Source organism: Sceloporus occidentalis, unplaced genomic scaffold, assembly GCF_023333645.1.
Source record: "Sceloporus occidentalis isolate IW3139 unplaced genomic scaffold, rSceOcc1.0.p SCAF_22, whole genome shotgun sequence".
Taxonomy (NCBI): domain Eukaryota; kingdom Metazoa; phylum Chordata; class Lepidosauria; order Squamata; family Phrynosomatidae; genus Sceloporus; species Sceloporus occidentalis.
Window position 1 is genome coordinate 14,657,501 of NW_028317002.1, and position 16,378 is coordinate 14,673,878.

Consider the following 16,378-nt stretch of genomic DNA (forward strand, 5'->3'; position numbering starts at 1 on the left):
ACAAGCAGTAGCTGGCATTGTTGGCCGATTCAGCCATACCAACGTAACAACAACAAAGGTTCTGTCATTTTAGCACTCTCTATGGAGAACTGAGATTTCTGCATTTTGTTTTTACAAATTGGTCCATTACAATATGAAGTAAACTTGAGCAACAAAAAAAAAAAAAAAGAGTACCATGCCTCCCCATCGGGGAATCGAACCCCGGTCTCCCGCGTGACAGGCGGGGATACTTACCACTATACTAACGAGGACTGGCATTGGTGGGCATGACGCATCCATGCACACACAACTATATTGAGCAAACTGTATTTGTCCCAGGCAGCAAGGCTCGTGATAGCACCATTCGGTCACTTAACCTTGCCCACCTTGCTACAGTCTAGTCACTTTGTTTTTTATGTGACATAGTACTAGCTGAACACACCGATTAGAACATATTCTCCAATTTTCTTTTACTTTGCGGTGTGAGAGCTGTAATGGTATGAGCTTTTACGAGACAGAGTGGAATAAAAGGAGAGCTACTAGGATTGGAAGAAAATTCATTCGATGCTGAGGCGACTTACTATATGTTTACTATAGATCTGGCATGATGGCGGGCTTCTTGACACACACTTGGTGCTCACATGAGACACATAAACCAAATAGCCATAACATTATGACCACCTGCCTATTATTGTGTAGGTCCCCCTTTTGCCACCAAAACAGCCCTGCCCCATCGAGGCATGGACGCTACTAGACCTCTGATGGTGTGCTGTGGTATCTGGCACCAAGACGTTTACAGCAAATCCTTTAAGTCCTGTAAGTTGCGAGGTGGGGCCTCCATGGATCAGACTTGTTTGTCCAGCACATCCCACAGATGCTCGATTGGATTGAAATCTGGAGAATTTGGAGGCCGAGTCAACACATTGAACTCGTTGTTGTGTTCCTCAAACCAGGCCAGATCCATTTTTACTTTGTGGCAGGGCGCATTATTCTCCTGAAAGAGGCCAATGCCATCAGGAAATATAGTGTCCATGAAAGGGTGTACATGGTCTGCAAAAATGCCCAGGTAGGTGGTACATGTCAAAGTAACATCTACATGAATGGCAGGACCCAAGGTTTCCCAGCAGAACATTGTCCAAAACATCACACTGTCTCCACCGGCTTGCCTTCTTCACATAGGGCATTCTGGTGCCATGGGTTGTCCAGGTAAGCAACGCACATGCACCTGGCCATCCACGTGATGTAAAAGAAAATGTGATTCATCAGACTAGGCTACCTTCTTGCATTGCTCCACGGTCCAGGTCTTATGCTCATGTGCCCATTGTAGGAGCTTTCGGCAGTGGACAGGGGTCAGCATGGGCACCCTGACTGAACTGCAGCCCTACACAGAACAACCTGCCATGCACTGTGTGTTCTGACACCTTTCTATCAGAACCAGCATTAACTTTCTTTCAGCAAATTGAGCTACAGTAGCTCGTCCATTGGATTTGACCACACTGGCCAGCCTTAACCCCCATGTGCATCAATGTGCCTTGTCCACCCATGACCCTGTCGCCGGTTCACCGCTTTTCCTTCCTTGGACCACTTTTGATAGGCACTGACCACTGCAGACTGGGAACACCCGGCAAGAGCTGCAGTTTTGGAGATGCTCTCACCCAGTCGTCTAGCCATCACAACCTGGCTCTTGTCAATGTTGCTCAGATCCTTACGTTTTCCCATTCTTCCTGCTTCTAACACATCAGCTTTGAGGACAAATTGTTTACTTGCTACCAAATATATCCCACCCACTGACAGGTGCCGTGATAATAAGTTGATCAGTGTTATTCACTTCACCTGTCTGTGTGAAGTGTCATCAGCTTAACTTCCTTCCAATATTGGCTACACTGCAAGAAGACCTGCAGTCTTGGGCCAGCCTCTCCATCTAGTGGAAAGGAAGAATTAACTTTCTTTATTTGTTTTCAAACACTATATATATATATATATATATATATATATATATGTATTGTTATGATTTATCTGGGACAAAAGAAAATCCCAGATCAAATTTCACACCCTAATACTTCCCAAATCCAAAGCAGCCTTATTCCTACTCGCGCACCTATTCAGGAGCCTGCCACCTGCTTAGAGGCTTGGAATATTTCCTTAACCTACCGCAAAAGCAATGGATAGGGATTGAGCGCTCAGACATTAGCATCCCCTTGCGTAGACTAGCCTGGCTCATGCCACTGAACGTCCTGCACATGGTAAGTCATAATCGCTATGTCACGGCTATTAAACCTGCCTACAATGGTGCATTTCCAGATCTATAGTATAATTAGTGCTTTGAACGTTTGTAGGATTGTTAACTGTATATATATATACTTTGGCACTGAGTAGAATATATCCAAGAGTTAGTATATCTAAAAGTTCTAAAATGTATGCTTACGCAGTACTAAACCGGGTATTATGAGAGCAGCATTCTCCTTGCCAACCAACATAATGACTTTATCACACACTAAAGTAAATGCATCCTTGACGATTTATTGAGACTTTTGTAATGCTAGCACCCCCTCAACGGATTCAGAGGTGGACAGCACAGAGTAAAGCGTTTACTCTTGCAATTGGCACGAGGGTTTAATTTGTAAAAGTGTAAATCCAGCAGAACAATCAAAACTAGTAAAGTCAGGCCTCCCTTTATTGCACATTAAAGTAAATGCATCCTTGACGATTTATTGAGACTTATGTAATGCTAGCACCCCTCAACGGATTCAGAGGTGGACAGCGCAGAGTAAGGGGTTTACTCTTGCAATTGGCATGAGGGTTTAATTTGTAAAGGTGTAAACCCAGCAGAACAATCATAAATAGTAAAGTAAGGCCTCCCCATTGGGAATTTGAACCACTGTCTCTATTGCATGAGAGGCGGGGATTCTAACCACTATAACAATGACTGTCTTACTGCATCTGTTCTCAAAAGTTCTAAAACCTTCATCATTGACTTACCTTAGCCACATACAAAACTTTTGTGAGGCAAGGTTTGTATGCTGGAACAGCTTATGAACACGTTAAGATTTCAGGCTGTGCTAATAAGGATAGCGACTGGGATCGAACCCGCGACCTTGGCGCCACGCTCTAACCAACTGAGCTAACCGGCCTTCCGTGTTGAGGCAAATGTGGCATAGTCCAAAGAGAACTCCTACTGTCCACGGCCCGCCCTTTCAACAGTTCAACGAGCAGTAGCTGGCATTGTTGGCCGATTCAGCCATACCACCGTAACAACAACAAAGGTTCTGTCATTTTAGCACTCTCTATGGACGCAGCCCATATTGACTTGCAAAAGCTAATTCTTCAGCCAATTTTGTTGAAGTTCTAAATACATATGACTACCATGCCTCAAATAGACATGGACACAAAATAATCCAGCTTGAAATCCTTAACATGTTCATGTTCTAATTTCTCTGAAATCCATCTTTTACTACAAATGTTCGCAACGGATAGCTGTAAATGAGCGGAAATCAAACTTTCTAGAATGCACAATATGTAAAGTAGCACAAAACAGAATTAACGTTTGGATGCTGCAAGTTCATTCAAATGCTTTTGAATTTGATGGAAAGAAATTGAGCAACATAGTAACGGTAAATTTTTAATCTCTGCATGTTCAGTGCGAAAGTAAAAATATTGGAACACAAAGGCTCCTTCCAACAGCATGTTAGCGTGTAGTCGTGGCCGAGTGGTTAAGGCGATGGACTTGAAATCCATTGGGGTTTCCCCGCGCAGGTTCAAATCCTGCCGACTACGGGGATTTTCACTCTTAGAAGGAGCCGATACCAGCATTATTATAACATGTTGTGACTAGGCTGTTGTTTAGCGTTTTGTAAAATTGACTACAAAAGCGTACAAGCAATATCTGATCCCGGATACGTTGTGGTCCTATTCTTAGATCAACTTCTAGCAAACCTTCTTCTTGTGCTTATATAACAGTCAGATTCACACCAGTATTGTGTAATTCAAATATAAGCAAAATAAATAGCAAAATATAGAAACATAGCCACCCGGCGGGGATTCCTGCCACTATACTAACCAGGACTAGCATTGTATAATGTTGTCCAGCCACTGTGTTATTTATATGACATAGTACTAGCTGAATTGTACATGGACACACTGATTGGAAGATTTTCTCAAATTTGCTTTCCTTTACTGTATGAGAGCTGTAATGGTACCATTTATTAGCTTTTACGAGACAGAGTGGAATGAAAGAAGAACGCCATAATAATTAACTACTAGGATTGGAAGAAAATTTATTGGATGGTGAGACTACTGGTTCATGGATTTTATTCAGTTTTTCGTCAGAATGTCAAATGCTGAATAAAAGGAGAATACTGGAGTGGAATACTGTCCATGGCGCGCCTTTTCAACAGTTCAACAAGCAGTAGCTGGCATTGTTGGCCGATTCAGCCATACCACCGTAACAACAACAAAGGTTCTGTCATTTTAGCACTCTCTATGGAGAACTGAGATTTCTGCATTTTGTTTTTACAAATTGGTCCATTACAATATGAAGTAAACTTGAGCAAAAAAAAAAAAAAAAGAGTACCATGCCTCCCCGTCGGGGAATCGAACCCCGGTCTCCCGCGTGACAGGCGGGGATACTTACCACTATACTAACGAGGACTGGCATTTGTGGGTATTACGCATCCATGCACACACAACTATATTGAGCAAACTGTATTTGTCCCAGGCAGCAAGGCTCGTGATAGCACCATTCGGTCACTTAACCTTGCCCACCTTGCTACAGTCTAGTCACTTTGTTTTTTATGTGACATAGTACTAGCTGAACACACCGATTAGAACATATTCTCCAATTTTCTTTTACTTTGCGGTGTGAGAGCTGTAATGGTATGAGCTTTTACGAGACAGAGTGGAATAAAAGGAGAGCTACTAGGATTGGAAGAAAATTCATTCGATGCTGAGGCGACTTACTATATGTTTACTATAGATCTGGCATGATGGCGGGCTTCTTGACACACACTTGGTGCTCACATGAGACACATAAACCAAATAGCCATAACATTATGACCACCTGCCTATTATTGTGTAGGTCCCCCTTTTGCCACCAAAACAGCCCTGCCCCATCGAGGCATGGACGCTACTAGACCTCTTATGGTGTGCTGTGGTATCTGGCACCAAGACGTTTACAGCAAATCCTTTAAGTCCTGTAAGTTGCGAGGTGGGGCCTCCATGGATCAGACTTGTTTGTCCAGCACATCCCACAGATGCTCGATTGGATTGAAATCTGGAGAATTTGGAGGCCGAGTCAACACATTGAACTCGTTGTTGTGTTCCTCAAACCAGGCCAGATCCCTTTTTACTTTGTGGCAGGGCGCATTATTCTCCTGAAAGAGGCCAATGCCATCAGGAAATATAGTGTCCATGAAAGGGTGTACATGGTCTGCAAAAATGCCCAGGTAGGTGGTACATGTCAAAGTAACATCTACATGAATGGCAGGACCCAAGGTTTCCCAGCAGAACATTGTCCAAAACATCACACTGTCTCCACCGGCTTGCCTTCTTCACATAGGGCATTCTGGTGCCATGGGTTGTCCAGGTAAGCAACGCACATGCACCTGGCCATCCACGTGATGTAAAAGAAAATGTGATTCATCAGACTAGGCTACCTTCTTGCATTGCTCCACGGTCCAGGTCTTATGCTCATGTGCCCATTGTAGGAGCTTTCGGCAGTGGACAGGGGTCAGCATGGGCACCCTGACTGAACTGCAGCCCTACACAGAACAACCTGCCATGCACTGTGTGTTCTGACACCTTTCTATCAGAACCAGCATTAACTTTCTTTCAGCAAATTGAGCTACAGTAGCTCGTCCGTTGGATTTGACCACACTGGCCAGCCTTAACCCCCATGTGCATCAATGTGCCTTGTCCACCCATGACCCTGTCGCCGGTTCACCGCTTTTCCTTCCTTGGACCACTTTTGATCGGCACTGACCACTGCAGACTGGGAACACCCGGCAAGAGCTGCAGTTTTGGAGATGCTCTCACCCAGTCGTCTAGCCATCACAACCTGGCTCTTGTCAATGTTGCTCAGATCCTTACGTTTGCCCATTCTTCCTGCTTCTAACACATCAGCTTTGAGGACAAATTGTTCACTTGCTACCAAATATATCCCACCCACTGACAGGTGCCGTGATAATAAGTTGATCAGTGTTATTCACTTCACCTGTCTGTGTGAAGTGTCATCAGCTTAACTTCCTTCCAATATTGCCTACACTGCAAGAAGACCTGCAGTCTTGGGCCAGCCTCTCCATCTAGTGGAAAGAGGAAGAATTAACTTTCTTTATTTGTTTTCAAACACTATATATGTATATATATATATATATATATGTATTGTTATGATTTATCTGGGACAAAAGAAAATCCCAGATCAAATTTCACACCCTAATACTTCCCAAATCCAAAGCAGCCTTATTCCTACTCGCGCACCTATTCAGGAGCCTGCCACCTGCTTAGAGGCTTGGAATATTTCCTTAACCTACCGCAAAAGCAATGGATAGGGATTGAGCGCTCAGACATTAGCATCCCCTTGCGTAGACTAGCCTGGCTCATGCCACTGAACGTCCTGCACATGGTAAGTCATAATCGCTATGTCACGGCTATTAAACCTGCCTACAATGGTGCATTTCCAGATCTATAGTATAATTAGTGCTTTGAACGTTTGTAGGATTGTTAACTGTATATATATATACTTTGGCACTGAGTAGAATATATCCAAGAGTTAGTATATCTAAAAGTTCTAAAATGTATGCTTACGCAGTACTAAACCGGGTATTATGAGAGCAGCATTCTCCTTGCCAACCAACATAATGACTTTATCACACACTAAAGTAAATGCATCCTTGACGATTTATTGAGACTTTTGTAATGCTAGCACCCCCTCAACGGATTCAGAGGTGGACAGCACAGAGTAAAGCGTTTACTCTTGCAATTGGCACGAGGGTTTAATTTGTAAAAGTGTAAATCCAGCAGAACAATCAAAACTAGTAAAGTCAGGCCTCCCTTTATTGCACATTAAAGTAAATGCATCCTTGACGATTTATTGAGACTTATGTAATGCTAGCACCCCTCAACGGATTCAGAGGTGGACAGCGCAGAGTAAGGGGTTTACTCTTGCAATTGGCATGAGGGTTTAATTTGTAAAGGTGTAAACCCAGCAGAACAATCATAAATAGTAAAGTAAGGCCTCCCCATTGGGAATTTGAACCACTGTCTCTACTGCATGAGAGGCGGGGATTCTAACCACTATAACAATGACTGTCTTACTGCATCTGTTCTCAAAAGTTCTAAAACCTTCATCATTGACTTACCTTAGCCACATACAAAACTTTTGTGAGGCAAGGTTTGTATGCTGGAACAGCTTATGAACACGTTAAGATTTCAGGCTGTGCTAACGAGGATAGCGACTGGGATCGAACCCGCGACCTTGGCGCCACGCTCTAACCAACTGAGCTAACCGGCCTTCCGTGTTGAGGCAAACGTGGCATAGTCCAAAGAGAACTCCTACTGTCCACGGCCCGCCCTTTCAACAGTTCAACGAGCAGTAGCTGGCATTGTTGGCCGATTCAGCCATACCACCGTAACAACAACAAAGGTTCTGTCATTTTAGCACTCTCTATGGACGCAGCCCATATTGACTTGCAAAAGCTAATTCTTCAGCCAATTTTGTGGAAGTTCTAAATACATATGACTACCATGCCTCAAATAGACATGGACACAAAATAATCCAGCTTGAAATCCTTAACATGTTCATGTTCTAATTTCTCTGAAATCCATCTTTTACTACAAATGTTCGCAACGGATAGCTGTAAATGAGCGGAAATCAAACTTTCTAGAATGCACAATATGTAAAGTAGCACAAAACAGAATTAACGTTTGGATGCTGCAAGTTCATTCAAATGCTTTTGAATTTGATGGAAAGAAATTGAGCAACATAGTAACGGTAAATTTTTAATCTCTGCATGTTCAGTGCGAAAGTAAAAATATTGGAACACAAAGGCTCCTTCCAACAGCTGTTAGCGTGTAGTCGTGGCCGAGTGGTTAAGGCGATGGACTTGAAATCCATTGGGGTTTCCCCGCGCAGGTTCAAATCCTGCCGACTACGGGGATTTTCACTCTTAGAAGGAGCCGATACCAGCATTATTATAACATGTTGTGACTAGGCTGTTGTTTAGCGTTTTGTAAAATTGACTACAAAAGCGTACAAGCAATATCTGATCCCGGATACGTTGTTGTCCTATTCTTAGATCAACTTCTAGCAAACCTTCTTCTTGTGCTTATATAACAGTCAGATTCACACCAGTATTGTGTAATTCAAATATAAGCAAAATAAATAGCAAAATATAGAAACATAGCCACCCGGCGGGGATTCCTGCCACTATACTAACCAGGACTAACATTGTATAATGTTGTCCAGCCACTGTGTTATTTATATGACATAGTACTAGCTGAATTGTACATGGACACACTGATTGGAAGATTTTCTCAAATTTGCTTTCCTTTACTGTATGAGAGCTGTAATGGTACCATTTATTAGCTTTTACGAGACAGAGTGGAATGAAAGAAGAACGCCATAATAATTAACTACTAGGATTGGAAGAAAATTTATTGGATGGTGAGACTACTGGTTCATGGATTTTATTCAGTTTTTCGTCAGAATGTCAAATGCTGAATAAAAGGAGAATACTGGAGTGGAATACTGTCCACGGCGCGCCTTTTCAACAGTTCAACAAGCAGTAGCTGGCATTGTTGGCCGATTCAGCCATACCAACGTAACAACAACAAAGGTTCTGTCATTTTAGCACTCTCTATGGAGAACTGAGATTTCTGCATTTTGTTTTTACAAATTGGTCCATTACAATATGAAGTAAACTTGAGCAAAAAAAAAAAAAAAAAAAAAAGAGAACCCCGGTCTCCCGCGTCACAGGCGGGGATACTTACCACTATACTAACGAGGACTGGCATTGGTGGGCGTGACGCATCCATGCACACACAACTATATTGAGCAAACTGTATTTGTCCCAGGCAGCAAGGCTCGTGATAGCACCATTCGGTCACTTAACCTTGCCCACCTTGCTACAGTCTAGTCACTTTGTTTTTTATGTGACATAGTACTAGCTGAACACACTGATTAGAACATATTCTCCAATTTTCTTTTACTTTGCGGTGTGAGAGCTGTAATGGTACTGTTTATGAGCTTTTACGAGACAGAGTGGAATAAAAGGAGAGCTACTAGGATTGGAAGAAAATTCATTCGATGCTGAGGCGACTTACTATATGTTTACTATAGATCTGGCATGATGGCGGGTTTCTTGACACACACTTGGTGTCGTGGGTTTGATATAAAGAGTGTGTGGGAGAAGGATTGTATGCTACAACTGCTCACACACGCACATGTGTACGCCTAATTCCGTGAGTAGTCGTGGCCGAGTGGTTAAGGCGATGGGCTAGAAATCCATTGGGGTCTCCCCGCGCAGGTTCGAATCCTGCCGACTACGACCCTTTTCTCTTAGTGTGTATAAATTCGCAGCAAGCTCTTTTTTTTCTTTTTTTTACCCGTAACGCCAAATATCTCAGTTTTCAAAATACGAGAACTGAGATTTCTGCATTTTGTTTTTACAAATTGGTCCGTTACAATATGCAGTAAACTTGAGCAACAAAAAAAAAATAAGTACCATGCATCCCCGGTCTCCCGCATGACAGGCAGGGATACTTACCACTTCGTGGCTGAGTGGTTAAGGCAATGGACTTGAAATCCATTGGAGTTTCGCCGCGCAGGTTCAAATCCTGCCGACTACAGGGATTTTCACTCTTAGAAGGAGCCCATACCAGCATTATCATAACATGTTGTGACTAGGCTGTTGTTTAGCGTTTTGTAAAATTGACTACAAAAGCGTACAAGCAATATCTGATCCCCGATACGTTGTTGTCCTATTCTTAGATCAACTTCTAGCAAACCTTCTTCTTGTGCTTATATAACAGTCAGATTGACACCAGTATTGTGTAATTCAAATATCAGCAAAATAAATAGCAAAATATAGAAACATAGCCACCCGGCGGGGATTCCTGCCACTATACTAACCAGGACTAGCATTGTATAATGTTGTCCAGCCACTGTGTTATTTATATGACATAGTACTAGCTGAATTTTACATGGACACACTGATTGGAAGATTTTCTCAAATTTGCTTTCCTTTACTGTATGAGAGCTGTAATGGTACCATTTATTAGCTTTTACGAGACAGAGTGGAATGAAAGAAGAATGCCATAATAATTAACTACTAGGATTGGAAGAAAATTTATTGGATGGTGAGACTACTGGTTCATGGATTTTATTCAGTTTTTCGTCAGAATGTCAAATGCTGAATAAAAGGAGAATACTGGAGTGGAATACTGTCCACGGCGCGCCTTTTCAACAGTTCAACAAGCAGTAGCTGGCATTGTTGGCCGATTCAGCCATACCACCGTAACAACAACAAAGGTTCTGTCATTTTAGCACTCTCTATTGAGAACTGAGATTTCTGCATTTTGTTTTTACAAATTGGTCCATTACAATATGAAGTAAACTTGAGCAAAAAAAAAAAAAAAAAAGAGTACCATGCCTCCCCGTCGGGGAATCGAACCCCGGTCTCCCGCGTGACAGGCGGGGATACTTACCACTATACTAACGAGGACTGGCATTTGTGGGCATGACGCATCCATGCACACACATCTATATTGAGCAAACTGTATTTGTCCCAGGCAGCAAGGCTCGTGATAGCACCATTCGGTCACTTAACCTTGCCCACCTTGCTACAGTCTAGTCACTTTGTTTTTTATGTGACATAGTACTAGCTGAACACACCGATTAGAACATATTCTCCAATTTTCTTTTACTTTGCGGTGTGAGAGCTGTAATGGTATGAGCTTTTACGAGACAGAGTGGAATAAAAGGAGAGCTACTAGGATTGGAAGAAAATTCATTCGATGCTGAGGCGACTTACTATATGTTTACTATAGATCTGGCATGATGGCAGGCTTCTTGACACACACTTGGTGCTCACATGAGACACATAAACCAAATAGCCATAACATTATGACCACCTGCCTATTATTGTGTAGGTCCCCCATTTGCCACCAAAACAGCCCTGCCCCATCGAGGCATGGACGCTACTAGACCTCTGATGGTGTGCTGTGGTATCTGGCACCAAGACGTTTACAGCAAATCCTTTAAGTCCTGTAAGTTGCGAGGTGGGGCCTCCATGGATCAGACTTGTTTGTCCAGCACATCCCACAGATGCTCGATTGGATTGAAATCTGGAGAATTTGGAGGCCGAGTCAACACATTGAACTCGTTGTTGTGTTCCTCAAACCAGGCCAGATCCCTTTTTACTTTGTGGCAGGGCGCATTATTCTCCTGAAAGAGGCCAATGCCATCAGGAAATATAGTGTCCATGAAAGGGTGTACATGGTCTGCAAAAATGCCCAGGTAGGTGGTACATGTCAAAGTAACATCTACATGAATGGCAGGACCCAAGGTTTCCCAGCAGAACATTGTCCAAAACATCACACTGTCTCCACCGGCTTGCCTTCTTCACATAGGGCATTCTGGTGCCATGGGTTGTCCAGGTAAGCAACGCACATGCACCTGGCCATCCACGTGATGTAAAAGAAAATGTGATTCATCAGACTAGGCTACCTTCTTGCATTGCTCCACGGTCCAGGTCTTATGCTCATGTGCCCATTGTAGGAGCTTTCGGCAGTGGACAGGGGTCAGCATGGGCACCCTGACTGAACTGCAGCCCTACACAGAACAACCTGCCATGCACTGTGTGTTCTGACACCTTTCTATCAGAACCAGCATTAACTTTCTTTCAGCAAATTGAGCTACAGTAGCTCGTCCGTTGGATTTGACCACACTGGCCAGCCTTAACCCCCATGTGCATCAATGTGCCTTGTCCACCCATGACCCTGTCGCCGGTTCACCGCTTTTCCTTCCTTGGACCACTTTTGATAGGCACTGACCACTGCAGACTGGGAACACCCGGCAAGAGCTGCAGTTTTGGAGATGCTCTCACCCAGTCGTCTAGCCATCACAACCTGGCTCTTGTCAATGTTGCTCAGATCCTTACGTTTTCCCATTCTTCCTGCTTCTAACACATCAGCTTTGAGGACAAATTGTTTACTTGCTACCAAATATATCCCACCCACTGACAGGTGCCGTGATAATAAGTTGATCAGTGTTATTCACTTCACCTGTCTGTGTGAAGTGTCATCAGCTTAACTTCCTTCCAATATTGGCTACACTGCAAGAAGACCTGCAGTCTTGGGCCAGCCTCTCCATCTAGTGGAAAGGAAGAATTAACTTTCTTTATTTGTTTTCAAACACTATATATATATATATATATATATATATATATATGTATTGTTATGATTTATCTGGGACAAAAGAAAATCCCAGATCAAATTTCACACCCTAATACTTCCCAAATCCAAAGCAGCCTTATTCCTACTCGCGCACCTATTCAGGAGCCTGCCACCTGCTTAGAGGCTTGGAATATTTCCTTAACCTACCGCAAAAGCAATGGATAGGGATTGAGCGCTCAGACATTAGCATCCCCTTGCATAGACTAGCCTGGCTCATGCCACTGGACGTCCTGCACATGGTAAGTCATAATCGCTATGTCACGGCTATTAAACCTGCCTACAATGGTGCATTTCCAGATCTATAGTATAATTAGTGCTTTGAACGTTTGTAGGATTGTTAACTGTATATATATATATACTTTGGCACTGAGTAGAATATATCCAAGAGTTAGTATATCTAAAAGTTCTAAAATGTATGCTTACGCAGTACTAAACCGGGTATTATGAGAGCAGCATTCTCCTTGCCAACCAACATAATGACTTTATCACACACTAAAGTAAATGCATCCTTGACGATTTATTGAGACTTTTGTAATGCTAGCACCCCCTCAACGGATTCAGAGGTGGACAGCACAGAGTAAAGCGTTTACTCTTGCAATTGGCACGAGGGTTTAATTTGTAAAAGTGTAAATCCAGCAGAACAATCAAAACTAGTAAAGTCAGGCCTCCCTTTATTGCACATTAAAGTAAATGCATCCTTGACGATTTATTGAGACTTATGTAATGCTAGCACCCCTCAACGGATTCAGAGGTGGACAGCGCAGAGTAAGGGGTTTACTCTTGCAATTGGCATGAGGGTTTAATTTGTAAAGGTGTAAACCCAGCAGAACAATCATAAATAGTAAAGTAAGGCCTCCCCATTGGGAATTTGAACCACTGTCTCTACTGCATGAGAGGCGGGGATTCTAACCACTATAACAATGACTGTCTTACTGCATCTGTTCTCAAAAGTTCTAAAACCTTCATCATTGACTTACCTTAGCCACATACAAAACTTTTGTGAGGCAAGGTTTGTATGCTGGAACAGCTTATGAACACGTTAAGATTTCAGGCTGTGCTAATAAGGATAGCGACTGGGATCGAACCCGCGACCTTGGCGCCACGCTCTAACCAACTGAGCTAACCGGCCTTCCGTGTTGAGGCAAACGTGGCATAGTCCAAAGAGAACTCCTACTGTCCACGGCCCGCCCTTTCAACAGTTCAACGAGCAGTAGCTGGCATTGTTGGCCGATTCAGCCATACCACCGTAACAACAACAAAGGTTCTGTCATTTTAGCACTCTCTATGGACGCAGCCCATATTGACTTGCAAAAGCTAATTCTTCAGCCAATTTTGTTGAAGTTCTAAATACATATGACTACCATGCCTCAAATAGACATGGACACAAAATAATCCAGCTTGAAATCCTTAACATGTTCATGTTCTAATTTCTCTGAAATCCATCTTTTACTACAAATGTTCGCAACGGATAGCTGTAATTGAGCGGAAATCAAACTTTCTAGAATGCACAATATGTAAAGTAGCACAAAACAGAATTAACGTTTGGATGCTGCAAGTTCATTCAAATGCTTTTGAATTTGATGGAAAGAAATTGAGCAACATAGTAACGGTAAATTTTTAATCTCTGCATGTTCAGTGCGAAAGTAAAAATATTGGAACACAAAGGCTCCTTCCAACAGCATGTTAGCGTGTGGTCGTGGCCGAGTGGTTAAGGCGAAGGACTTGAAATCCATTGGGGTTTCCCCGCGCAGGTTCAAATCCTGCTGACTACGGGGGTTTTCACTCTTAGAAGGAGCCGATACCAGCATTATTATAACATGTTGTGACTAGGCTGTTGTTTAGCGTTTTGTAAAATTGACTACAAAAGCGTACAAGCAATATCTGATCCCGGATACGTTGTTGTCCTATTCTTAGATCAACTTCTAGCAAACCTTCTTCTTGTGCTTATATAACAGTCAGATTGACACCAGTATTGTGTAATTCAAATATAAGCAAAATAAATAGCAAAATATAGAAACATAGCCACCCGGCGGGGATTCCTGCCACTATACTAACCAGGACTAGCATTGTATAATGTTGTCCAGCCACTGTGTTATTTATATGACATAGTACTAGCTGAATTGTACATGGACACACTGATTGGAAGATTTTCTCAAATTTGCTTTCCTTTACTGTATGAGAGCTGTAATGGTACCATTTATTAGCTTTTACGAGACAGAGTGGAATGAAAGAAGAACGCCATAATAATTAACTACTAGGATTGGAAGAAAATTTATTGGATGGTGAGACTACTGGTTCATGGATTTTATTCAGTTTTTCGTCAGAATGTCAAATGCTGAATAAAAGGAGAATACTGGAGTGGAATACTGTCCACGGCGCGCCTTTTCAACAGTTCAACAAGCAGTAGCTGGCATTGTTGGCCGATTCAGCCATACCACCGTAACAACAACAAAGGTTCTGTCATTTTAGCACTCTCTATTGAGAACTGAGATTTCTGCATTTTGTTTTTACAAATTGGTCCATTACAATATGAAGTAAACTTGAGCAACAAAAAAAAAAAAAAGAGTACCATGCCTCCCCGTCGGGGAATCGAACCCCGGTCTCCCGCGTGACAGGCGGGGATACTTACCACTATACTAACGAGGACTGGCATTGGTGGGCATGACGCATCCATGCACACACAACTATATTGAGCAAACTGTATTTGTCCCAGGCAGCAAGGCTCGTGATAGCACCATTCGGTCACTTAACCTTGCCCACCTTGCTACAGTCTAGTCACTTTGTTTTTTATGTGACATAGTACTAGCTGAACACACAGATTAGAACATATTCTCCAATTTTCTTTTACTTTGCGGTGTGAGAGCTGTAATGGTACTGTTTATGAGCTTTTACGAGACAGAGTGGAATAAAAGGAGAGCTACTAGGATTGGAAGAAAATTCATTCGATGCTGAGGCGACTTACTATATGTTTACTATAGATCTGGCATGATGGCGGGCTTCTTGACACACACTTGGTGCTCACATGAGACACATAAACCAAATAGCCATAACATTATGACCACCTGCCTATTATTGTGTAGGTCCCCCTTTTGCCACCAAAACAGCCCTGCCCCATCGAGGCATGGACGCTACTAGACCTCTGATGGTGTGCTGTGGTATCTGGCACCAAGACGTTTACAGCAAATCCTTTAAGTCCTGTAAGTTGCGAGGTGGGGCCTCCATGGATCAGACTTGTTTGTCCAGCACATCCCACAGATGCTCGATTGGATTGAAATCTGGAGAATTTGGAGGCCGAGTCAACACATTGAACTCGTTGTTGTGTTCCTCAAACCAGGCCAGATCCCTTTTTACTTTGTGGCAGGGCGCATTATTCTCCTGAAAGAGGCCAATGCCATCAGGAAATATAGTGTCCATGAAAGGGTGTACATGGTCTGCAAAAATGCCCAGGTAGGTGGTACATGTCAAAGTAACATCTACATGAATGGCAGGACCCAAGGTTTCCCAGCAGAACATTGTCCAAAACATCACACTGTCTCCACCGGCTTGCCTTCTTCACATAGGGCATTCTGGTGCCATGGGTTGTCCAGGTAAGCAACGCACATGCACCTGGCCATCCACGTGATGTAAAAGAAAATGTGATTCATCAGACTAGGCTACCTTCTTGCATTGCTCCACGGTCCAGGTCTTATGCTCATGTGCCCATTGTAGGAGCTTTCGGCAGTGGACAGGGGTCAGCATGGGCACCCTGACTGAACTGCAGCCCTACACAGAACAACCTGCCATGCACTGTGTGTTCTGACACCTTTCTATCAGAACCAGCATTAACTTTCTTTCAGCAAATTGAGCTACAGTAGCTCGTCCGTTGGATTTGACCACACTGGCCAGCCTTAACCCCCATGTGCATCAATGTGCCTTGTCCACCCATGACCCTGTCGCCGGTTCACCGCTTTTC

The 16,378-nt window shown here is 43.1% G+C and overlaps 8 non-coding genes across 8 annotated transcripts; 4 read left to right on the forward strand and 4 right to left on the reverse strand.

Annotated features, from left to right (window-relative positions):
- Positions 1–179: 179 nt before the first annotated feature.
- TRNAD-GUC (transfer RNA aspartic acid (anticodon GUC)) lies at positions 180–251 on the reverse strand. The gene has a single exon. It is a non-coding gene; the product is annotated as a tRNA-Asp (tRNA).
- A 3,420-nt stretch (positions 252–3,671) lies between these two features.
- On the forward strand, positions 3,672–3,753 carry TRNAS-UGA (transfer RNA serine (anticodon UGA)). Its single transcript has one exon. It is a non-coding gene; the product is annotated as a tRNA-Ser (tRNA).
- An 801-nt stretch (positions 3,754–4,554) lies between these two features.
- On the reverse strand, positions 4,555–4,626 carry TRNAD-GUC (transfer RNA aspartic acid (anticodon GUC)). The gene has a single exon. It is a non-coding gene; the product is annotated as a tRNA-Asp (tRNA).
- Positions 4,627–8,043: 3,417 nt separating this feature from the next.
- On the forward strand, positions 8,044–8,125 carry TRNAS-UGA (transfer RNA serine (anticodon UGA)). The gene has a single exon. It is a non-coding gene; the product is annotated as a tRNA-Ser (tRNA).
- A 1,311-nt stretch (positions 8,126–9,436) lies between these two features.
- TRNAS-AGA (transfer RNA serine (anticodon AGA)) lies at positions 9,437–9,518 on the forward strand. The gene has a single exon. It is a non-coding gene; the product is annotated as a tRNA-Ser (tRNA).
- A 1,104-nt stretch (positions 9,519–10,622) lies between these two features.
- Positions 10,623–10,694, reverse strand: TRNAD-GUC (transfer RNA aspartic acid (anticodon GUC)). The gene has a single exon. It is a non-coding gene; the product is annotated as a tRNA-Asp (tRNA).
- A 3,422-nt stretch (positions 10,695–14,116) lies between these two features.
- Positions 14,117–14,198, forward strand: TRNAS-UGA (transfer RNA serine (anticodon UGA)). The gene has a single exon. It is a non-coding gene; the product is annotated as a tRNA-Ser (tRNA).
- Positions 14,199–15,000: 802 nt separating this feature from the next.
- Positions 15,001–15,072, reverse strand: TRNAD-GUC (transfer RNA aspartic acid (anticodon GUC)). Its single transcript has one exon. It is a non-coding gene; the product is annotated as a tRNA-Asp (tRNA).
- Between the last annotated feature and the right edge of the window lie 1,306 nt (positions 15,073–16,378).